The 20,997-nt window shown below is 36.7% G+C and overlaps 29 non-coding genes across 29 annotated transcripts; 14 read left to right on the top strand and 15 right to left on the bottom strand.

Annotated features, from left to right (window-relative positions):
• Positions 1–85: 85 nt before the first annotated feature.
• On the bottom strand, positions 86–200 carry Trnal-caa (transfer RNA leucine (anticodon CAA)). Its single transcript has 2 exons — positions 163–200; positions 86–131 (listed from the first exon to the last, which is right to left on the bottom strand). It is a non-coding gene; the product is annotated as a tRNA-Leu (tRNA).
• A 372-nt stretch (positions 201–572) lies between these two features.
• Trnal-uag (transfer RNA leucine (anticodon UAG)) lies at positions 573–653 on the top strand. Its single transcript has one exon. It is a non-coding gene; the product is annotated as a tRNA-Leu (tRNA).
• A 775-nt stretch (positions 654–1,428) lies between these two features.
• Trnal-caa (transfer RNA leucine (anticodon CAA)) lies at positions 1,429–1,543 on the bottom strand. The gene is made up of 2 exons: positions 1,506–1,543; positions 1,429–1,474 (listed from the first exon to the last, which is right to left on the bottom strand). It is a non-coding gene; the product is annotated as a tRNA-Leu (tRNA).
• Positions 1,544–1,915: 372 nt separating this feature from the next.
• On the top strand, positions 1,916–1,996 carry Trnal-uag (transfer RNA leucine (anticodon UAG)). The gene has a single exon. It is a non-coding gene; the product is annotated as a tRNA-Leu (tRNA).
• Positions 1,997–2,755: 759 nt separating this feature from the next.
• Positions 2,756–2,870, bottom strand: Trnal-caa (transfer RNA leucine (anticodon CAA)). The gene is made up of 2 exons: positions 2,833–2,870; positions 2,756–2,801 (listed from the first exon to the last, which is right to left on the bottom strand). It is a non-coding gene; the product is annotated as a tRNA-Leu (tRNA).
• Positions 2,871–3,242: 372 nt separating this feature from the next.
• On the top strand, positions 3,243–3,323 carry Trnal-uag (transfer RNA leucine (anticodon UAG)). The gene has a single exon. It is a non-coding gene; the product is annotated as a tRNA-Leu (tRNA).
• A 767-nt stretch (positions 3,324–4,090) lies between these two features.
• Trnal-caa (transfer RNA leucine (anticodon CAA)) lies at positions 4,091–4,205 on the bottom strand. Its single transcript has 2 exons — positions 4,168–4,205; positions 4,091–4,136 (listed from the first exon to the last, which is right to left on the bottom strand). It is a non-coding gene; the product is annotated as a tRNA-Leu (tRNA).
• Positions 4,206–4,577: 372 nt separating this feature from the next.
• On the top strand, positions 4,578–4,658 carry Trnal-uag (transfer RNA leucine (anticodon UAG)). Its single transcript has one exon. It is a non-coding gene; the product is annotated as a tRNA-Leu (tRNA).
• A 783-nt stretch (positions 4,659–5,441) lies between these two features.
• Trnal-caa (transfer RNA leucine (anticodon CAA)) lies at positions 5,442–5,556 on the bottom strand. Its single transcript has 2 exons — positions 5,519–5,556; positions 5,442–5,487 (listed from the first exon to the last, which is right to left on the bottom strand). It is a non-coding gene; the product is annotated as a tRNA-Leu (tRNA).
• A 372-nt stretch (positions 5,557–5,928) lies between these two features.
• Trnal-uag (transfer RNA leucine (anticodon UAG)) lies at positions 5,929–6,009 on the top strand. The gene has a single exon. It is a non-coding gene; the product is annotated as a tRNA-Leu (tRNA).
• Positions 6,010–6,790: 781 nt separating this feature from the next.
• Trnal-caa (transfer RNA leucine (anticodon CAA)) lies at positions 6,791–6,905 on the bottom strand. Its single transcript has 2 exons — positions 6,868–6,905; positions 6,791–6,836 (listed from the first exon to the last, which is right to left on the bottom strand). It is a non-coding gene; the product is annotated as a tRNA-Leu (tRNA).
• A 372-nt stretch (positions 6,906–7,277) lies between these two features.
• On the top strand, positions 7,278–7,358 carry Trnal-uag (transfer RNA leucine (anticodon UAG)). Its single transcript has one exon. It is a non-coding gene; the product is annotated as a tRNA-Leu (tRNA).
• A 771-nt stretch (positions 7,359–8,129) lies between these two features.
• Positions 8,130–8,244, bottom strand: Trnal-caa (transfer RNA leucine (anticodon CAA)). The gene is made up of 2 exons: positions 8,207–8,244; positions 8,130–8,175 (listed from the first exon to the last, which is right to left on the bottom strand). It is a non-coding gene; the product is annotated as a tRNA-Leu (tRNA).
• A 372-nt stretch (positions 8,245–8,616) lies between these two features.
• Trnal-uag (transfer RNA leucine (anticodon UAG)) lies at positions 8,617–8,697 on the top strand. Its single transcript has one exon. It is a non-coding gene; the product is annotated as a tRNA-Leu (tRNA).
• A 757-nt stretch (positions 8,698–9,454) lies between these two features.
• Trnal-caa (transfer RNA leucine (anticodon CAA)) lies at positions 9,455–9,569 on the bottom strand. Its single transcript has 2 exons — positions 9,532–9,569; positions 9,455–9,500 (listed from the first exon to the last, which is right to left on the bottom strand). It is a non-coding gene; the product is annotated as a tRNA-Leu (tRNA).
• A 372-nt stretch (positions 9,570–9,941) lies between these two features.
• Trnal-uag (transfer RNA leucine (anticodon UAG)) lies at positions 9,942–10,022 on the top strand. The gene has a single exon. It is a non-coding gene; the product is annotated as a tRNA-Leu (tRNA).
• Positions 10,023–10,598: 576 nt separating this feature from the next.
• Positions 10,599–10,713, bottom strand: Trnal-caa (transfer RNA leucine (anticodon CAA)). The gene is made up of 2 exons: positions 10,676–10,713; positions 10,599–10,644 (listed from the first exon to the last, which is right to left on the bottom strand). It is a non-coding gene; the product is annotated as a tRNA-Leu (tRNA).
• Positions 10,714–11,085: 372 nt separating this feature from the next.
• Positions 11,086–11,166, top strand: Trnal-uag (transfer RNA leucine (anticodon UAG)). The gene has a single exon. It is a non-coding gene; the product is annotated as a tRNA-Leu (tRNA).
• Positions 11,167–11,945: 779 nt separating this feature from the next.
• Positions 11,946–12,060, bottom strand: Trnal-caa (transfer RNA leucine (anticodon CAA)). Its single transcript has 2 exons — positions 12,023–12,060; positions 11,946–11,991 (listed from the first exon to the last, which is right to left on the bottom strand). It is a non-coding gene; the product is annotated as a tRNA-Leu (tRNA).
• A 372-nt stretch (positions 12,061–12,432) lies between these two features.
• Trnal-uag (transfer RNA leucine (anticodon UAG)) lies at positions 12,433–12,513 on the top strand. Its single transcript has one exon. It is a non-coding gene; the product is annotated as a tRNA-Leu (tRNA).
• Positions 12,514–13,288: 775 nt separating this feature from the next.
• Positions 13,289–13,403, bottom strand: Trnal-caa (transfer RNA leucine (anticodon CAA)). The gene is made up of 2 exons: positions 13,366–13,403; positions 13,289–13,334 (listed from the first exon to the last, which is right to left on the bottom strand). It is a non-coding gene; the product is annotated as a tRNA-Leu (tRNA).
• Positions 13,404–13,775: 372 nt separating this feature from the next.
• On the top strand, positions 13,776–13,856 carry Trnal-uag (transfer RNA leucine (anticodon UAG)). The gene has a single exon. It is a non-coding gene; the product is annotated as a tRNA-Leu (tRNA).
• A 775-nt stretch (positions 13,857–14,631) lies between these two features.
• Trnal-caa (transfer RNA leucine (anticodon CAA)) lies at positions 14,632–14,746 on the bottom strand. Its single transcript has 2 exons — positions 14,709–14,746; positions 14,632–14,677 (listed from the first exon to the last, which is right to left on the bottom strand). It is a non-coding gene; the product is annotated as a tRNA-Leu (tRNA).
• Positions 14,747–15,118: 372 nt separating this feature from the next.
• Trnal-uag (transfer RNA leucine (anticodon UAG)) lies at positions 15,119–15,199 on the top strand. The gene has a single exon. It is a non-coding gene; the product is annotated as a tRNA-Leu (tRNA).
• Positions 15,200–15,962: 763 nt separating this feature from the next.
• Positions 15,963–16,077, bottom strand: Trnal-caa (transfer RNA leucine (anticodon CAA)). Its single transcript has 2 exons — positions 16,040–16,077; positions 15,963–16,008 (listed from the first exon to the last, which is right to left on the bottom strand). It is a non-coding gene; the product is annotated as a tRNA-Leu (tRNA).
• A 372-nt stretch (positions 16,078–16,449) lies between these two features.
• On the top strand, positions 16,450–16,530 carry Trnal-uag (transfer RNA leucine (anticodon UAG)). The gene has a single exon. It is a non-coding gene; the product is annotated as a tRNA-Leu (tRNA).
• A 753-nt stretch (positions 16,531–17,283) lies between these two features.
• Positions 17,284–17,398, bottom strand: Trnal-caa (transfer RNA leucine (anticodon CAA)). The gene is made up of 2 exons: positions 17,361–17,398; positions 17,284–17,329 (listed from the first exon to the last, which is right to left on the bottom strand). It is a non-coding gene; the product is annotated as a tRNA-Leu (tRNA).
• Positions 17,399–17,770: 372 nt separating this feature from the next.
• Trnal-uag (transfer RNA leucine (anticodon UAG)) lies at positions 17,771–17,851 on the top strand. The gene has a single exon. It is a non-coding gene; the product is annotated as a tRNA-Leu (tRNA).
• A 749-nt stretch (positions 17,852–18,600) lies between these two features.
• On the bottom strand, positions 18,601–18,715 carry Trnal-caa (transfer RNA leucine (anticodon CAA)). The gene is made up of 2 exons: positions 18,678–18,715; positions 18,601–18,646 (listed from the first exon to the last, which is right to left on the bottom strand). It is a non-coding gene; the product is annotated as a tRNA-Leu (tRNA).
• Between the last annotated feature and the right edge of the window lie 2,282 nt (positions 18,716–20,997).

The following is a 20,997-nucleotide window of genomic DNA, read 5'->3' as shown; positions in this document are numbered from 1 at the left end:
TGTTTAACCGTTAACAAATTCGCAAAAGACCATTTCATGAAACCATGTTACAAATGAAGTGTAGAAAGTGATCAAAAATATATGGTGTCAGATGTGGGATTCGAACCCACGCCCACATTCGTGGACCAGAACACTCATTCCCACGAATGGGAAGGTATTAACCTTGAGTCTGGCGCCTTAGACCACTCGGCCAACCTGACATGACAACAATTTGGCTAATTTTAATAGTTAACCATCGTCTAAGGTACGGAAAACATTATAACTGAATAACTTGTCCTTTTGGATTTTTATTAAATTCGTAATTGGCGCATTTTAGGATTTGAGGAATTTTTTCAACATCTCTAACCTTTTTTTCATCTGTCAAATGAACGTTTTATATGATTACTCAAAATTGTTCCACATGAAATTGAACATGGGCAAATCATTTCGTCTCACTTTCTTTTATTCCCTAAGCCTCCAATTCTCACTTGAACACTTCCCACTAGAACCATATAGGGCAAACTAAACAAACCAACATCTTTTTTCACGAAGCCAGTTGACAAATACATAAAATATCAGCAGAAAAGTCGTAAGGTAGCGTGGCCGAGCGGTCTAAGGCGCTGGTTTTAGGCACCAGTCTCATTGAGGCGTGGGTTCGAATCCCACCGCTGCCAAGAATTTTTTACTGAACAATTCAATTTTTCTATCCAAAAGACACTTTCCAACCCTGTCGATTATTTTGAGAGAGAGAGAGAGAGAGAGAGAGAGAGAGAGAGAGAGAGAGAGAGAGAGAGAGAGAGAGAGAGCTAAGAACGCGGACGAGGTTTTTTTTTTAAAAAGAATTCCTACAAATGAACGATAATGAATATTACCTGTTTCCAACTGACTACGAATTGCGAATTATCTACTTTCATGCACTTGATGCTTTCAGTCAGTACCTACATTTTTTTCCGTTTGCATTTTGGACACACCAGTCGGCTACACATTTGCACGGACTTCATGCGTATTGAACGGTGGTTGGGAAAATCCAATCACAAACTTTAAAACAAACATGAAGTTAATTCAGCGTTCTTTGGGAAAACGATAACATTCAAGAGTGAACAATTTCTTCTTCCGTCCTAAAAACTCACTCCTCCGTTTTAACGTTCTACCCACTATGTGAAATCTATTTTTGATAATTGAGGATGAATTTCATTTGGCTCTTTCCTCAAACTGAGTTTACATGAGCTATTTTCAATCCACTGATGGTTCAGCAATTGATAATCTTACTAAATTATGACACTCTGATTTGGACAAGAAAGTATAACATGAATGTCGCATATGAGGGTTTTTTTCTTTCGTAATAGCTTTTACTATATACTAAATGTTTAACCGTTAACAAATTCGCAAAAGACCATTTCATGAAACCATGTTACAAATGAAGTGTAGAAAGTGATCAAAAATATATGGTGTCAGATGTGGGATTCGAACCCACGCCCACATTCGTGGACCAGAACACTCATTCCCACGAATGGGAAGGTATTAACCTTGAGTCTGGCGCCTTAGACCACTCGGCCAACCTGACATGACAACAATTTGGCTAATTTTAATAGTTAACCATCGTCTAAGGTACGGAAAACATTATAACTGAATAACTTGTCCTTTTGGATTTTTATTAAATTCGTAATTGGCGCATTTTAGGATTTGAGGAATTTTTTCAACATCTCTAACCTTTTTTTCATCTGTCAAATGAACGTTTTATATGATTACTCAAAATTGTTCCACATGAAATTGAACATGGGCAAATCATTTCGTCTCACTTTCTTTTATTCCCTAAGCCTCCAATTCTCACTTGAACACTTCCCACTAGAACCATATAGGGCAAACTAAACAAACCAACATCTTTTTTCACGAAGCCAGTTGACAAATACATAAAATATCAGCAGAAAAGTCGTAAGGTAGCGTGGCCGAGCGGTCTAAGGCGCTGGTTTTAGGCACCAGTCTCATTGAGGCGTGGGTTCGAATCCCACCGCTGCCAAGAATTTTTTACTGAACAATTCAATTTTTCTATCCAAAAGACACTTTCCAACCCTGTCGATTATTTTGAGAGAGAGAGAGAGAGAGAGAGAGAGAGAGAGAGAGAGAGAGAGAGAGCTAAGAACGCGGACGAGGTTTTTTTTTTAAAAAGAATTCCTACAAATGAACGATAATGAATATTACCTGTTTCCAACTGACTACGAATTGCGAATTATCTACTTTCATGCACTTGATGCTTTCAGTCAGTACCTACATTTTTTTCCGTTTGCATTTTGGACACACCAGTCGGCTACACATTTGCACGGACTTCATGCGTATTGAACGGTGGTTGGGAAAATCCAATCACAAACTTTAAAACAAACATGAAGTTAATTCAGCGTTCTTTGGGAAAACGATAACATTCAAGAGTGAACAATTTCTTCTTCCGTCCTAAAAACTCACTCCTCCGTTTTAACGTTCTACCCACTATGTGAAATCTATTTTTGATAATTGAGGATGAATTTCATTTGGCTCTTTCCTCAAACTGAGTTTACATGAGCTATTTTCAATCCACTGATGGTTCAGCAATTGATAATCTTACTAAATTATGACACTCTGATTTGGACAAGAAAGTATAACATGAATGTCGCATATGAGGGTTTTTTTCTTTCGTAATAGCTTTTACTATATACTAAATGTTTAACCGTTAACAAATTCGCAAAAGACCATTTCATGAAACCATGTTACAAATGAAGTGTAGAAAGTGATCAAAAATATATGGTGTCAGATGTGGGATTCGAACCCACGCCCACATTCGTGGACCAGAACACTCATTCCCACGAATGGGAAGGTATTAACCTTGAGTCTGGCGCCTTAGACCACTCGGCCAACCTGACATGACAACAATTTGGCTAATTTTAATAGTTAACCATCGTCTAAGGTACGGAAAACATTATAACTGAATAACTTGTCCTTTTGGATTTTTATTAAATTCGTAATTGGCGCATTTTAGGATTTGAGGAATTTTTTCAACATCTCTAACCTTTTTTTCATCTGTCAAATGAACGTTTTATATGATTACTCAAAATTGTTCCACATGAAATTGAACATGGGCAAATCATTTCGTCTCACTTTCTTTTATTCCCTAAGCCTCCAATTCTCACTTGAACACTTCCCACTAGAACCATATAGGGCAAACTAAACAAACCAACATCTTTTTTCACGAAGCCAGTTGACAAATACATAAAATATCAGCAGAAAAGTCGTAAGGTAGCGTGGCCGAGCGGTCTAAGGCGCTGGTTTTAGGCACCAGTCTCATTGAGGCGTGGGTTCGAATCCCACCGCTGCCAAGAATTTTTTACTGAACAATTCAATTTTTCTATCCAAAAGACACTTTCCAACCCTGTCGATTATTTTGAGAGAGAGAGAGAGAGAGAGAGAGAGAGAGAGAGAGAGAGAGAGAGAGAGAGAGAGCTAAGAACGCGGACGAGGTTTTTTTTTTAAAAAGAATTCCTACAAATGAACGATAATGAATATTACCTGTTTCCAACTGACTACGAATTGCGAATTATCTACTTTCATGCACTTGATGCTTTCAGTCAGTACCTACATTTTTTTCCGTTTGCATTTTGGACACACCAGTCGGCTACACATTTGCACGGACTTCATGCGTATTGAACGGTGGTTGGGAAAATCCAATCACAAACTTTAAAACAAACATGAAGTTAATTCAGCGTTCTTTGGGAAAACGATAACATTCAAGAGTGAACAATTTCTTCTTCCGTCCTAAAAACTCACTCCTCCGTTTTAACGTTCTACCCACTATGTGAAATCTATTTTTGATAATTGAGGATGAATTTCATTTGGCTCTTTCCTCAAACTGAGTTTACATGAGCTATTTTCAATCCACTGATGGTTCAGCAATTGATAATCTTACTAAATTATGACACTCTGATTTGGACAAGAAAGTATAACATGAATGTCGCATATGAGGGTTTTTTTCTTTCGTAATAGCTTTTACTATATACTAAATGTTTAACCGTTAACAAATTCGCAAAAGACCATTTCATGAAACCATGTTACAAATGAAGTGTAGAAAGTGATCAAAAATATATGGTGTCAGATGTGGGATTCGAACCCACGCCCACATTCGTGGACCAGAACACTCATTCCCACGAATGGGAAGGTATTAACCTTGAGTCTGGCGCCTTAGACCACTCGGCCAACCTGACATGACAACAATTTGGCTAATTTTAATAGTTAACCATCGTCTAAGGTACGGAAAACATTATAACTGAATAACTTGTCCTTTTGGATTTTTATTAAATTCGTAATTGGCGCATTTTAGGATTTGAGGAATTTTTTCAACATCTCTAACCTTTTTTTCATCTGTCAAATGAACGTTTTATATGATTACTCAAAATTGTTCCACATGAAATTGAACATGGGCAAATCATTTCGTCTCACTTTCTTTTATTCCCTAAGCCTCCAATTCTCACTTGAACACTTCCCACTAGAACCATATAGGGCAAACTAAACAAACCAACATCTTTTTTCACGAAGCCAGTTGACAAATACATAAAATATCAGCAGAAAAGTCGTAAGGTAGCGTGGCCGAGCGGTCTAAGGCGCTGGTTTTAGGCACCAGTCTCATTGAGGCGTGGGTTCGAATCCCACCGCTGCCAAGAATTTTTTACTGAACAATTCAATTTTTCTATCCAAAAGACACTTTCCAACCCTGTCGATTATTTTGAGAGAGAGAGAGAGAGAGAGAGAGAGAGAGAGAGAGAGAGAGAGAGAGAGAGAGAGAGAGAGAGAGAGAGAGCTAAGAACGCGGACGAGGTTTTTTTTTTAAAAAGAATTCCTACAAATGAACGATAATGAATATTACCTGTTTCCAACTGACTACGAATTGCGAATTATCTACTTTCATGCACTTGATGCTTTCAGTCAGTACCTACATTTTTTTCCGTTTGCATTTTGGACACACCAGTCGGCTACACATTTGCACGGACTTCATGCGTATTGAACGGTGGTTGGGAAAATCCAATCACAAACTTTAAAACAAACATGAAGTTAATTCAGCGTTCTTTGGGAAAACGATAACATTCAAGAGTGAACAATTTCTTCTTCCGTCCTAAAAACTCACTCCTCCGTTTTAACGTTCTACCCACTATGTGAAATCTATTTTTGATAATTGAGGATGAATTTCATTTGGCTCTTTCCTCAAACTGAGTTTACATGAGCTATTTTCAATCCACTGATGGTTCAGCAATTGATAATCTTACTAAATTATGACACTCTGATTTGGACAAGAAAGTATAACATGAATGTCGCATATGAGGGTTTTTTTCTTTCGTAATAGCTTTTACTATATACTAAATGTTTAACCGTTAACAAATTCGCAAAAGACCATTTCATGAAACCATGTTACAAATGAAGTGTAGAAAGTGATCAAAAATATATGGTGTCAGATGTGGGATTCGAACCCACGCCCACATTCGTGGACCAGAACACTCATTCCCACGAATGGGAAGGTATTAACCTTGAGTCTGGCGCCTTAGACCACTCGGCCAACCTGACATGACAACAATTTGGCTAATTTTAATAGTTAACCATCGTCTAAGGTACGGAAAACATTATAACTGAATAACTTGTCCTTTTGGATTTTTATTAAATTCGTAATTGGCGCATTTTAGGATTTGAGGAATTTTTTCAACATCTCTAACCTTTTTTTCATCTGTCAAATGAACGTTTTATATGATTACTCAAAATTGTTCCACATGAAATTGAACATGGGCAAATCATTTCGTCTCACTTTCTTTTATTCCCTAAGCCTCCAATTCTCACTTGAACACTTCCCACTAGAACCATATAGGGCAAACTAAACAAACCAACATCTTTTTTCACGAAGCCAGTTGACAAATACATAAAATATCAGCAGAAAAGTCGTAAGGTAGCGTGGCCGAGCGGTCTAAGGCGCTGGTTTTAGGCACCAGTCTCATTGAGGCGTGGGTTCGAATCCCACCGCTGCCAAGAATTTTTTACTGAACAATTCAATTTTTCTATCCAAAAGACACTTTCCAACCCTGTCGATTATTTTGAGAGAGAGAGAGAGAGAGAGAGAGAGAGAGAGAGAGAGAGAGAGAGAGAGAGAGAGAGAGAGAGAGAGAGCTAAGAACGCGGACGAGGTTTTTTTTTTAAAAAGAATTCCTACAAATGAACGATAATGAATATTACCTGTTTCCAACTGACTACGAATTGCGAATTATCTACTTTCATGCACTTGATGCTTTCAGTCAGTACCTACATTTTTTTCCGTTTGCATTTTGGACACACCAGTCGGCTACACATTTGCACGGACTTCATGCGTATTGAACGGTGGTTGGGAAAATCCAATCACAAACTTTAAAACAAACATGAAGTTAATTCAGCGTTCTTTGGGAAAACGATAACATTCAAGAGTGAACAATTTCTTCTTCCGTCCTAAAAACTCACTCCTCCGTTTTAACGTTCTACCCACTATGTGAAATCTATTTTTGATAATTGAGGATGAATTTCATTTGGCTCTTTCCTCAAACTGAGTTTACATGAGCTATTTTCAATCCACTGATGGTTCAGCAATTGATAATCTTACTAAATTATGACACTCTGATTTGGACAAGAAAGTATAACATGAATGTCGCATATGAGGGTTTTTTTCTTTCGTAATAGCTTTTACTATATACTAAATGTTTAACCGTTAACAAATTCGCAAAAGACCATTTCATGAAACCATGTTACAAATGAAGTGTAGAAAGTGATCAAAAATATATGGTGTCAGATGTGGGATTCGAACCCACGCCCACATTCGTGGACCAGAACACTCATTCCCACGAATGGGAAGGTATTAACCTTGAGTCTGGCGCCTTAGACCACTCGGCCAACCTGACATGACAACAATTTGGCTAATTTTAATAGTTAACCATCGTCTAAGGTACGGAAAACATTATAACTGAATAACTTGTCCTTTTGGATTTTTATTAAATTCGTAATTGGCGCATTTTAGGATTTGAGGAATTTTTTCAACATCTCTAACCTTTTTTTCATCTGTCAAATGAACGTTTTATATGATTACTCAAAATTGTTCCACATGAAATTGAACATGGGCAAATCATTTCGTCTCACTTTCTTTTATTCCCTAAGCCTCCAATTCTCACTTGAACACTTCCCACTAGAACCATATAGGGCAAACTAAACAAACCAACATCTTTTTTCACGAAGCCAGTTGACAAATACATAAAATATCAGCAGAAAAGTCGTAAGGTAGCGTGGCCGAGCGGTCTAAGGCGCTGGTTTTAGGCACCAGTCTCATTGAGGCGTGGGTTCGAATCCCACCGCTGCCAAGAATTTTTTACTGAACAATTCAATTTTTCTATCCAAAAGACACTTTCCAACCCTGTCGATTATTTTGAGAGAGAGAGAGAGAGAGAGAGAGAGAGAGAGAGAGAGAGAGAGAGAGAGAGAGAGAGAGCTAAGAACGCGGACGAGGTTTTTTTTTTAAAAAGAATTCCTACAAATGAACGATAATGAATATTACCTGTTTCCAACTGACTACGAATTGCGAATTATCTACTTTCATGCACTTGATGCTTTCAGTCAGTACCTACATTTTTTTCCGTTTGCATTTTGGACACACCAGTCGGCTACACATTTGCACGGACTTCATGCGTATTGAACGGTGGTTGGGAAAATCCAATCACAAACTTTAAAACAAACATGAAGTTAATTCAGCGTTCTTTGGGAAAACGATAACATTCAAGAGTGAACAATTTCTTCTTCCGTCCTAAAAACTCACTCCTCCGTTTTAACGTTCTACCCACTATGTGAAATCTATTTTTGATAATTGAGGATGAATTTCATTTGGCTCTTTCCTCAAACTGAGTTTACATGAGCTATTTTCAATCCACTGATGGTTCAGCAATTGATAATCTTACTAAATTATGACACTCTGATTTGGACAAGAAAGTATAACATGAATGTCGCATATGAGGGTTTTTTTCTTTCGTAATAGCTTTTACTATATACTAAATGTTTAACCGTTAACAAATTCGCAAAAGACCATTTCATGAAACCATGTTACAAATGAAGTGTAGAAAGTGATCAAAAATATATGGTGTCAGATGTGGGATTCGAACCCACGCCCACATTCGTGGACCAGAACACTCATTCCCACGAATGGGAAGGTATTAACCTTGAGTCTGGCGCCTTAGACCACTCGGCCAACCTGACATGACAACAATTTGGCTAATTTTAATAGTTAACCATCGTCTAAGGTACGGAAAACATTATAACTGAATAACTTGTCCTTTTGGATTTTTATTAAATTCGTAATTGGCGCATTTTAGGATTTGAGGAATTTTTTCAACATCTCTAACCTTTTTTTCATCTGTCAAATGAACGTTTTATATGATTACTCAAAATTGTTCCACATGAAATTGAACATGGGCAAATCATTTCGTCTCACTTTCTTTTATTCCCTAAGCCTCCAATTCTCACTTGAACACTTCCCACTAGAACCATATAGGGCAAACTAAACAAACCAACATCTTTTTTCACGAAGCCAGTTGACAAATACATAAAATATCAGCAGAAAAGTCGTAAGGTAGCGTGGCCGAGCGGTCTAAGGCGCTGGTTTTAGGCACCAGTCTCATTGAGGCGTGGGTTCGAATCCCACCGCTGCCAAGAATTTTTTACTGAACAATTCAATTTTTCTATCCAAAAGACACTTTCCAACCCTGTCGATTATTTTGAGAGAGAGAGAGAGAGAGAGAGAGAGAGAGAGAGAGAGAGAGAGAGCTAAGAACGCGGACGAGGTTTTTTTTTTAAAAAGAATTCCTACAAATGAACGATAATGAATATTACCTGTTTCCAACTGACTACGAATTGCGAATTATCTACTTTCATGCACTTGATGCTTTCAGTCAGTACCTACATTTTTTTCCGTTTGCATTTTGGACACACCAGTCGGCTACACATTTGCACGGACTTCATGCGTATTGAACGGTGGTTGGGAAAATCCAATCACAAACTTTAAAACAAACATGAAGTTAATTCAGCGTTCTTTGGGAAAACGATAACATTCAAGAGTGAACAATTTCTTCTTCCGTCCTAAAAACTCACTCCTCCGTTTTAACGTTCTACCCACTATGTGAAATCTATTTTTGATAATTGAGGATGAATTTCATTTGGCTCTTTCCTCAAACTGAGTTTACATGAGCTATTTTCAATCCACTGATGGTTCAGCAATTGATAATCTTACTAAATTATGACACTCTGATTTGGACAAGAAAGTATAACATGAATGTCGCATATGAGGGTTTTTTTCTTTCGTAATAGCTTTTACTATATACTAAATGTTTAACCGTTAACAAATTCGCAAAAGACCATTTCATGAAACCATGTTACAAATGAAGTGTAGAAAGTGATCAAAAATATATGGTGTCAGATGTGGGATTCGAACCCACGCCCACATTCGTGGACCAGAACACTCATTCCCACGAATGGGAAGGTATTAACCTTGAGTCTGGCGCCTTAGACCACTCGGCCAACCTGACATGACAACAATTTGGCTAATTTTAATAGTTAACCATCGTCTAAGGTACGGAAAACATTATAACTGAATAACTTGTCCTTTTGGATTTTTATTAAATTCGTAATTGGCGCATTTTAGGATTTGAGGAATTTTTTCAACATCTCTAACCTTTTTTTCATCTGTCAAATGAACGTTTTATATGATTACTCAAAATTGTTCCACATGAAATTGAACATGGGCAAATCATTTCGTCTCACTTTCTTTTATTCCCTAAGCCTCCAATTCTCACTTGAACACTTCCCACTAGAACCATATAGGGCAAACTAAACAAACCAACATCTTTTTTCACGAAGCCAGTTGACAAATACATAAAATATCAGCAGAAAAGTCGTAAGGTAGCGTGGCCGAGCGGTCTAAGGCGCTGGTTTTAGGCACCAGTCTCATTGAGGCGTGGGTTCGAATCCCACCGCTGCCAAGAATTTTTTACTGAACAATTCAATTTTTCTATCCAAAAGACACTTTCCAACCCTGTCGATTATTTTGAGAGAGAGAGAGAGAGAGAGAGAGAGAGAGAGAGAGAGAGAGAGAGAGAGAGAGAGAGATGCGTATTGAACGGTGGTTGGGAAAATCCAATCACAAACTTTAAAACAAACATGAAGTTAATTCAGCGTTCTTTGGGAAAACGATAACATTCAAGAGTGAACAATTTCTTCTTCCGTCCTAAAAACTCACTCCTCCGTTTTAACGTTCTACCCACTATGTGAAATCTATTTTTGATAATTGAGGATGAATTTCATTTGGCTCTTTCCTCAAACTGAGTTTACATGAGCTATTTTCAATCCACTGATGGTTCAGCAATTGATAATCTTACTAAATTATGACACTCTGATTTGGACAAGAAAGTATAACATGAATGTCGCATATGAGGGTTTTTTTCTTTCGTAATAGCTTTTACTATATACTAAATGTTTAACCGTTAACAAATTCGCAAAAGACCATTTCATGAAACCATGTTACAAATGAAGTGTAGAAAGTGATCAAAAATATATGGTGTCAGATGTGGGATTCGAACCCACGCCCACATTCGTGGACCAGAACACTCATTCCCACGAATGGGAAGGTATTAACCTTGAGTCTGGCGCCTTAGACCACTCGGCCAACCTGACATGACAACAATTTGGCTAATTTTAATAGTTAACCATCGTCTAAGGTACGGAAAACATTATAACTGAATAACTTGTCCTTTTGGATTTTTATTAAATTCGTAATTGGCGCATTTTAGGATTTGAGGAATTTTTTCAACATCTCTAACCTTTTTTTCATCTGTCAAATGAACGTTTTATATGATTACTCAAAATTGTTCCACATGAAATTGAACATGGGCAAATCATTTCGTCTCACTTTCTTTTATTCCCTAAGCCTCCAATTCTCACTTGAACACTTCCCACTAGAACCATATAGGGCAAACTAAACAAACCAACATCTTTTTTCACGAAGCCAGTTGACAAATACATAAAATATCAGCAGAAAAGTCGTAAGGTAGCGTGGCCGAGCGGTCTAAGGCGCTGGTTTTAGGCACCAGTCTCATTGAGGCGTGGGTTCGAATCCCACCGCTGCCAAGAATTTTTTACTGAACAATTCAATTTTTCTATCCAAAAGACACTTTCCAACCCTGTCGATTATTTTGAGAGAGAGAGAGAGAGAGAGAGAGAGAGAGAGAGAGAGAGAGAGAGAGAGAGAGAGAGAGAGAGAGAGCTAAGAACGCGGACGAGGTTTTTTTTTTAAAAAGAATTCCTACAAATGAACGATAATGAATATTACCTGTTTCCAACTGACTACGAATTGCGAATTATCTACTTTCATGCACTTGATGCTTTCAGTCAGTACCTACATTTTTTTCCGTTTGCATTTTGGACACACCAGTCGGCTACACATTTGCACGGACTTCATGCGTATTGAACGGTGGTTGGGAAAATCCAATCACAAACTTTAAAACAAACATGAAGTTAATTCAGCGTTCTTTGGGAAAACGATAACATTCAAGAGTGAACAATTTCTTCTTCCGTCCTAAAAACTCACTCCTCCGTTTTAACGTTCTACCCACTATGTGAAATCTATTTTTGATAATTGAGGATGAATTTCATTTGGCTCTTTCCTCAAACTGAGTTTACATGAGCTATTTTCAATCCACTGATGGTTCAGCAATTGATAATCTTACTAAATTATGACACTCTGATTTGGACAAGAAAGTATAACATGAATGTCGCATATGAGGGTTTTTTTCTTTCGTAATAGCTTTTACTATATACTAAATGTTTAACCGTTAACAAATTCGCAAAAGACCATTTCATGAAACCATGTTACAAATGAAGTGTAGAAAGTGATCAAAAATATATGGTGTCAGATGTGGGATTCGAACCCACGCCCACATTCGTGGACCAGAACACTCATTCCCACGAATGGGAAGGTATTAACCTTGAGTCTGGCGCCTTAGACCACTCGGCCAACCTGACATGACAACAATTTGGCTAATTTTAATAGTTAACCATCGTCTAAGGTACGGAAAACATTATAACTGAATAACTTGTCCTTTTGGATTTTTATTAAATTCGTAATTGGCGCATTTTAGGATTTGAGGAATTTTTTCAACATCTCTAACCTTTTTTTCATCTGTCAAATGAACGTTTTATATGATTACTCAAAATTGTTCCACATGAAATTGAACATGGGCAAATCATTTCGTCTCACTTTCTTTTATTCCCTAAGCCTCCAATTCTCACTTGAACACTTCCCACTAGAACCATATAGGGCAAACTAAACAAACCAACATCTTTTTTCACGAAGCCAGTTGACAAATACATAAAATATCAGCAGAAAAGTCGTAAGGTAGCGTGGCCGAGCGGTCTAAGGCGCTGGTTTTAGGCACCAGTCTCATTGAGGCGTGGGTTCGAATCCCACCGCTGCCAAGAATTTTTTACTGAACAATTCAATTTTTCTATCCAAAAGACACTTTCCAACCCTGTCGATTATTTTGAGAGAGAGAGAGAGAGAGAGAGAGAGAGAGAGAGAGAGAGAGAGAGAGAGAGAGAGAGAGAGAGCTAAGAACGCGGACGAGGTTTTTTTTTTAAAAAGAATTCCTACAAATGAACGATAATGAATATTACCTGTTTCCAACTGACTACGAATTGCGAATTATCTACTTTCATGCACTTGATGCTTTCAGTCAGTACCTACATTTTTTTCCGTTTGCATTTTGGACACACCAGTCGGCTACACATTTGCACGGACTTCATGCGTATTGAACGGTGGTTGGGAAAATCCAATCACAAACTTTAAAACAAACATGAAGTTAATTCAGCGTTCTTTGGGAAAACGATAACATTCAAGAGTGAACAATTTCTTCTTCCGTCCTAAAAACTCACTCCTCCGTTTTAACGTTCTACCCACTATGTGAAATCTATTTTTGATAATTGAGGATGAATTTCATTTGGCTCTTTCCTCAAACTGAGTTTACATGAGCTATTTTCAATCCACTGATGGTTCAGCAATTGATAATCTTACTAAATTATGACACTCTGATTTGGACAAGAAAGTATAACATGAATGTCGCATATGAGGGTTTTTTTCTTTCGTAATAGCTTTTACTATATACTAAATGTTTAACCGTTAACAAATTCGCAAAAGACCATTTCATGAAACCATGTTACAAATGAAGTGTAGAAAGTGATCAAAAATATATGGTGTCAGATGTGGGATTCGAACCCACGCCCACATTCGTGGACCAGAACACTCATTCCCACGAATGGGAAGGTATTAACCTTGAGTCTGGCGCCTTAGACCACTCGGCCAACCTGACATGACAACAATTTGGCTAATTTTAATAGTTAACCATCGTCTAAGGTACGGAAAACATTATAACTGAATAACTTGTCCTTTTGGATTTTTATTAAATTCGTAATTGGCGCATTTTAGGATTTGAGGAATTTTTTCAACATCTCTAACCTTTTTTTCATCTGTCAAATGAACGTTTTATATGATTACTCAAAATTGTTCCACATGAAATTGAACATGGGCAAATCATTTCGTCTCACTTTCTTTTATTCCCTAAGCCTCCAATTCTCACTTGAACACTTCCCACTAGAACCATATAGGGCAAACTAAACAAACCAACATCTTTTTTCACGAAGCCAGTTGACAAATACATAAAATATCAGCAGAAAAGTCGTAAGGTAGCGTGGCCGAGCGGTCTAAGGCGCTGGTTTTAGGCACCAGTCTCATTGAGGCGTGGGTTCGAATCCCACCGCTGCCAAGAATTTTTTACTGAACAATTCAATTTTTCTATCCAAAAGACACTTTCCAACCCTGTCGATTATTTTGAGAGAGAGAGAGAGAGAGAGAGAGAGAGAGAGAGAGAGAGAGAGAGAGAGAGAGAGAGAGAGAGCTAAGAACGCGGACGAGGTTTTTTTTTTAAAAAGAATTCCTACAAATGAACGATAATGAATATTACCTGTTTCCAACTGACTACGAATTGCGAATTATCTACTTTCATGCACTTGATGCTTTCAGTCAGTACCTACATTTTTTTCCGTTTGCATTTTGGACACACCAGTCGGCTACACATTTGCACGGACTTCATGCGTATTGAACGGTGGTTGGGAAAATCCAATCACAAACTTTAAAACAAACATGAAGTTAATTCAGCGTTCTTTGGGAAAACGATAACATTCAAGAGTGAACAATTTCTTCTTCCGTCCTAAAAACTCACTCCTCCGTTTTAACGTTCTACCCACTATGTGAAATCTATTTTTGATAATTGAGGATGAATTTCATTTGGCTCTTTCCTCAAACTGAGTTTACATGAGCTATTTTCAATCCACTGATGGTTCAGCAATTGATAATCTTACTAAATTATGACACTCTGATTTGGACAAGAAAGTATAACATGAATGTCGCATATGAGGGTTTTTTTCTTTCGTAATAGCTTTTACTATATACTAAATGTTTAACCGTTAACAAATTCGCAAAAGACCATTTCATGAAACCATGTTACAAATGAAGTGTAGAAAGTGATCAAAAATATATGGTGTCAGATGTGGGATTCGAACCCACGCCCACATTCGTGGACCAGAACACTCATTCCCACGAATGGGAAGGTATTAACCTTGAGTCTGGCGCCTTAGACCACTCGGCCAACCTGACATGACAACAATTTGGCTAATTTTAATAGTTAACCATCGTCTAAGGTACGGAAAACATTATAACTGAATAACTTGTCCTTTTGGATTTTTATTAAATTCGTAATTGGCGCATTTTAGGATTTGAGGAATTTTTTCAACATCTCTAACCTTTTTTTCATCTGTCAAATGAACGTTTTATATGATTACTCAAAATTGTTCCACATGAAATTGAACATGGGCAAATCATTTCGTCTCACTTTCTTTTATTCCCTAAGCCTCCAATTCTCACTTGAACACTTCCCACTAGAACCATATAGGGCAAACTAAACAAACCAACATCTTTTTTCACGAAGCCAGTTGACAAATACATAAAATATCAGCAGAAAAGTCGTAAGGTAGCGTGGCCGAGCGGTCTAAGGCGCTGGTTTTAGGCACCAGTCTCATTGAGGCGTGGGTTCGAATCCCACCGCTGCCAAGAATTTTTTACTGAACAATTCAATTTTTCTATCCAAAAGACACTTTCCAACCCTGTCGATTATTTTGAGAGAGAGAGAGAGAGAGAGAGAGAGAGAGAGAGAGAGAGAGAGAGAGAGAGCTAAGAACGCGGACGAGGTTTTTTTTTTAAAAAGAATTCCTACAAATGAACGATAATGAATATTACCTGTTTCCAACTGACTACGAATTGCGAATTATCTACTTTCATGCACTTGATGCTTTCAGTCAGTACCTACATTTTTTTCCGTTTGCATTTTGGACACACCAGTCGGCTACACATTTGCACGGACTTCATGCGTATTGAACGGTGGTTGGGAAAATCCAATCACAAACTTTAAAACAAACATGAAGTTAATTCAGCGTTCTTTGGGAAAACGATAACATTCAAGAGTGAACAATTTCTTCTTCCGTCCTAAAAACTCACTCCTCCGTTTTAACGTTCTACCCACTATGTGAAATCTATTTTTGATAATTGAGGATGAATTTCATTTGGCTCTTTCCTCAAACTGAGTTTACATGAGCTATTTTCAATCCACTGATGGTTCAGCAATTGATAATCTTACTAAATTATGACACTCTGATTTGGACAAGAAAGTATAACATGAATGTCGCATATGAGGGTTTTTTTCTTTCGTAATAGCTTTTACTATATACTAAATGTTTAACCGTTAACAAATTCGCAAAAGACCATTTCATGAAACCATGTTACAAATGAAGTGTAGAAAGTGATCAAAAATATATGGTGTCAGATGTGGGATTCGAACCCACGCCCACATTCGTGGACCAGAACACTCATTCCCACGAATGGGAAGGTATTAACCTTGAGTCTGGCGCCTTAGACCACTCGGCCAACCTGACATGACAACAATTTGGCTAATTTTAATAGTTAACCATCGTCTAAGGTACGGAAAACATTATAACTGAATAACTTGTCCTTTTGGATTTTTATTAAATTCGTAATTGGCGCATTTTAGGATTTGAGGAATTTTTTCAACATCTCTAACCTTTTTTTCATCTGTCAAATGAACGTTTTATATGATTACTCAAAATTGTTCCACATGAAATTGAACATGGGCAAATCATTTCGTCTCACTTTCTTTTATTCCCTAAGCCTCCAATTCTCACTTGAACACTTCCCACTAGAACCATATAGGGCAAACTAAACAAACCAACATCTTTTTTCACGAAGCCAGTTGACAAATACATAAAATATCAGCAGAAAAGTCGTAAGGTAGCGTGGCCGAGCGGTCTAAGGCGCTGGTTTTAGGCACCAGTCTCATTGAGGCGTGGGTTCGAATCCCACCGCTGCCAAGAATTTTTTACTGAACAATTCAATTTTTCTATCCAAAAGACACTTTCCAACCCTGTCGATTATTTTGAGAGAGAGAGAGAGAGAGAGAGAGAGAGAGAGAGAGAGAGAGCTAAGAACGCGGACGAGGTTTTTTTTTTAAAAAGAATTCCTACAAATGAACGATAATGAATATTACCTGTTTCCAACTGACTACGAATTGCGAATTATCTACTTTCATGCACTTGATGCTTTCAGTCAGTACCTACATTTTTTTCCGTTTGCATTTTGGACACACCAGTCGGCTACACATTTGCACGGACTTCATGCGTATTGAACGGTGGTTGGGAAAATCCAATCACAAACTTTAAAACAAACATGAAGTTAATTCAGCGTTCTTTGGGAAAACGATAACATTCAAGAGTGAACAATTTCTTCTTCCGTCCTAAAAACTCACTCCTCCGTTTTAACGTTCTACCCACTATGTGAAATCTATTTTTGATAATTGAGGATGAATTTCATTTGGCTCTTTCCTCAAACTGAGTTTACATGAGCTATTTTCAATCCACTGATGGTTCAGCAATTGATAATCTTACTAAATTATGACACTCTGATTTGGACAAGAAAGTATAACATGAATGTCGCATATGAGGGTTTTTTTCTTTCGTAATAGCTTTTACTATATACTAAATGTTTAACCGTTAACAAATTCGCAAAAGACCATTTCATGAAACCATGTTACAAATGAAGTGTAGAAAGTGATCAAAAATATATGGTGTCAGATGTGGGATTCGAACCCACGCCCACATTCGTGGACCAGAACACTCATTACCACGAATGGGAAGGTATTAACCTTGAGTCTGGCGCCTTAGACCACTCGGCCAACCTGACATGACAACAATTTGGCTAATTTTAATAGTTAACCATCGTCTAAGGTACGGAAAACATTATAACTGAATAACTTGTCCTTTTGGATTTTTATTAAATTCGTAATTGGCGCATTTTAGGATTTGAGGAATTTTTTCAACATCTCTAACCTTTTTTTCATCTGTCAAATGAACGTTTTATATGATTACTCAAAATTGTTCCACATGAAATTGAACATGGGCAAATCATTTCGTCTCACTTTCTTTTATTCCCTAAGCCTCCAATTCTCACTTGAACACTTCCCACTAGAACCATATAGGGCAAACTAAACAAACCAACATCTTTTTTCACGAAGCCAGTTGACAAATACATAAAATATCAGCAGAAAAGTCGTAAGGTAGCGTGGCCGAGCGGTCTAAGGCGCTGGTTTTAGGCACCAGTCTCATTGAGGCGTGGGTTCGAATCCCACCGCTGCCAAGAATTTTTTACTGAACAATTCAATTTTTCTATCCAAAAGACACTTTCCAACCCTGTCGATTATTTTGAGAGAGAGAGAGAGAGAGAGAGAGAGAGAGAGAGAGAGCTAAGAACGCGGACGAGGTTTTTTTTTTAAAAAGAATTCCTACAAATGAACGATAATGAATATTACCTGTTTCCAACTGACTACGAATTGCGAATTATCTACTTTCATGCACTTGATGCTTTCAGTCAGTACCTACATTTTTTTCCGTTTGCATTTTGGACACACCAGTCGGCTACACATTTGCACGGACTTCATGCGTATTGAACGGTGGTTGGGAAAATCCAATCACAAACTTTAAAACAAACATGAAGTTAATTCAGCGTTCTTTGGGAAAACGATAACATTCAAGAGTGAACAATTTCTTCTTCCGTCCTAAAAACTCACTCCTCCGTTTTAACGTTCTACCCACTATGTGAAATCTATTTTTGATAATTGAGGATGAATTTCATTTGGCTCTTTCCTCAAACTGAGTTTACATGAGCTATTTTCAATCCACTGATGGTTCAGCAATTGATAATCTTACTAAATTATGACACTCTGATTTGGACAAGAAAGTATAACATGAATGTCGCATATGAGGGTTTTTTTCTTTCGTAATAGCTTTTACTATATACTAAATGTTTAACCGTTAACAAATTCGCAAAAGACCATTTCATGAAACCATGTTACAAATGAAGTGTAGAAAGTGATCAAAAATATATGGTGTCAGATGTGGGATTCGAACCCACGCCCACATTCGTGGACCAGAACACTCATTCCCACGAATGGGAAGGTATTAACCTTGAGTCTGGCGCCTTAGACCACTCGGCCAACCTGACATGACAACAATTTGGCTAATTTTAATAGTTAACCATCGTCTAAGGTACGGAAAACATTATAACTGAATAACTTGTCCTTTTGGATTTTTATTAAATTCGTAATTGGCGCATTTTAGGATTTGAGGAATTTTTTCAACATCTCTAACCTTTTTTTCATCTGTCAAATGAACGTTTTATATGATTACTCAAAATTGTTCCACATGAAATTGAACATGGGCAAATCATTTCGTCTCACTTTCTTTTATTCCCTAAGCCTCCAATTCTCACTTGAACACTTCCCACTAGAACCATATAGGGCAAACTAAACAAACCAACATCTTTTTTCACGAAGCCAGTTGACAAATACATAAAATATCAGCAGAAAAGTCGTAAGGTAGCGTGGCCGAGCGGTCTAAGGCGCTGGTTTTATACAATACAATACAATACAATATTTTTATTTTCCAAATTAAAGGGCCCATTAAGAGCATAACATTAATTACAACATGACATAAACATTACAGAGTGATTAAAGAAACATAAAATAATAATTGAAATTCAAATGCATGAAGAAAGGATCAGTGGTCGAGGGGAGATAATTTTGATATATTTTAGAGTATCTAACTAATTTTCTGATTTTCTTAGTTGCAGGCCTTTATCCAGGTATGCACATAAAATAGATAGAAATCTGCTATCTTCATTAATCATGATCCATGAAAAAAGATCATTTATATTTAAACTATCTAAACTGGGGTATTTTTTTATATAATCAGTGATATCTCTTCTGAGGTTATTGTAAATAGGGCATTCCAGAAGAAAGTGCATTTCATTTTCAATACAATTTGTATTACAATATAAACATATCCTCTCATGTCGAGGTAATATTTCATATTTACCACATACATTGGTAATTCGTTCATGTCTGCCAGTTTCTATTCTTAAACAGTGATTGCTAAGTCTGTATTTTGTTAATAAATGTTTTTGTGGGTGCTTTAAATCTAAATAATTTTCATAGTCAAATGACTTTTTGAATGAAAAATAAGTGTCCAATTTGCCTTGATTCTGTAAATAAAAATCTCGCATTTTCTCCCAATCATTTTGAAAATTTGATTTGAGCTGTTTTTTCAATAAGTTTTTAAATTTATTTTTTCCTAGATTTTTACATATATTTAGGTCAATACCCAATTTTTCACTGTAGAAAATGATATTAGAGAGCCATGAATTATTGGAACTGGTTTGACCTTTACTTTCTATCATTTTTAACTCAGCATAAGCATTTTTCAATAAATCAGATGGAGAATTCTCTAGTCTATGCCAATACATAAACATATGTGTTAGCAAATTTATATAAAGAGGATATCTACCCAATTCAGACAGGACTGCTACATTTGTGCACATCTTTGTAACACCAATAATATACTTACAAAATTTTAAATTTAGCTTCTCAAACTCCCAATCTTTAAATATGTCATAAAGGGACAAATTTTTCCTTTTAGAAGTAATGTTAATAACACCCCAATTTTCACAACCATAAGTTACAATTGGCTGTATACAGTGATCAAATAAATGCAAAAGAGTTTTAATAGGAGGATTAGATGATTTCAAATCTTTATAAAGTTTAAAACTGGCCTTTTGACCTTTTTGGAATAATTGTTTCCTGGCTTCATTAAAGTTTCCAGTATTTTGGATGACTATGCCAAGATATTTGTATTGTTTAACACATTCAATAGAATTATTTCCTACATTAAAATTTTCATTAAGGAGTCTACCACTCCTATTGAATATTATAATCTTGGTTTTCTTCACATTTATTTCCATACACCATTCTTTGCAGAATGTGCACAAAGTATCAAGTCTCTTCTGAAGCCCTTCTTTTGAGTCAGATATTAATACAAGATCATCAGCATAAAGTAGACATGGTATCTTTTCATCATTTAAATTGACATCATCATAATTGTTAGATAATATATCTGGCAAATCATTAATAAACAGTTTAAACAATGTGGGACTCAAAACGTCACCTTGTCGTACACCAACATTATATCTAAAAAAATCAGTTATTTTGTCTTCTACTTTAACACACACTTTGTCGTTACTATACATAGATTTCAAAATGTTATAAAAAATACCATTATTTGTATGCTGTAATAATTTGTATAATATACCAATATGAATAACCTTGTCAAAGGCCTTGCGAAAATCTACAAAACATACATACAATTTACCTTTGCCTCTTTTAACATATTTTTCTATGAGACATTTTAGTACAAAAATGTGATCCGAAGTGCGAGCTTTCTTAGAAAAAC

This window comes from Mytilus galloprovincialis, chromosome 10, assembly GCF_965363235.1.
Source record: "Mytilus galloprovincialis chromosome 10, xbMytGall1.hap1.1, whole genome shotgun sequence".
NCBI classification, from domain to species: Eukaryota; Metazoa; Mollusca; class Bivalvia; order Mytilida; family Mytilidae; genus Mytilus; species Mytilus galloprovincialis.
This window is presented reverse-complemented; position numbering and strand designations above follow the sequence as displayed.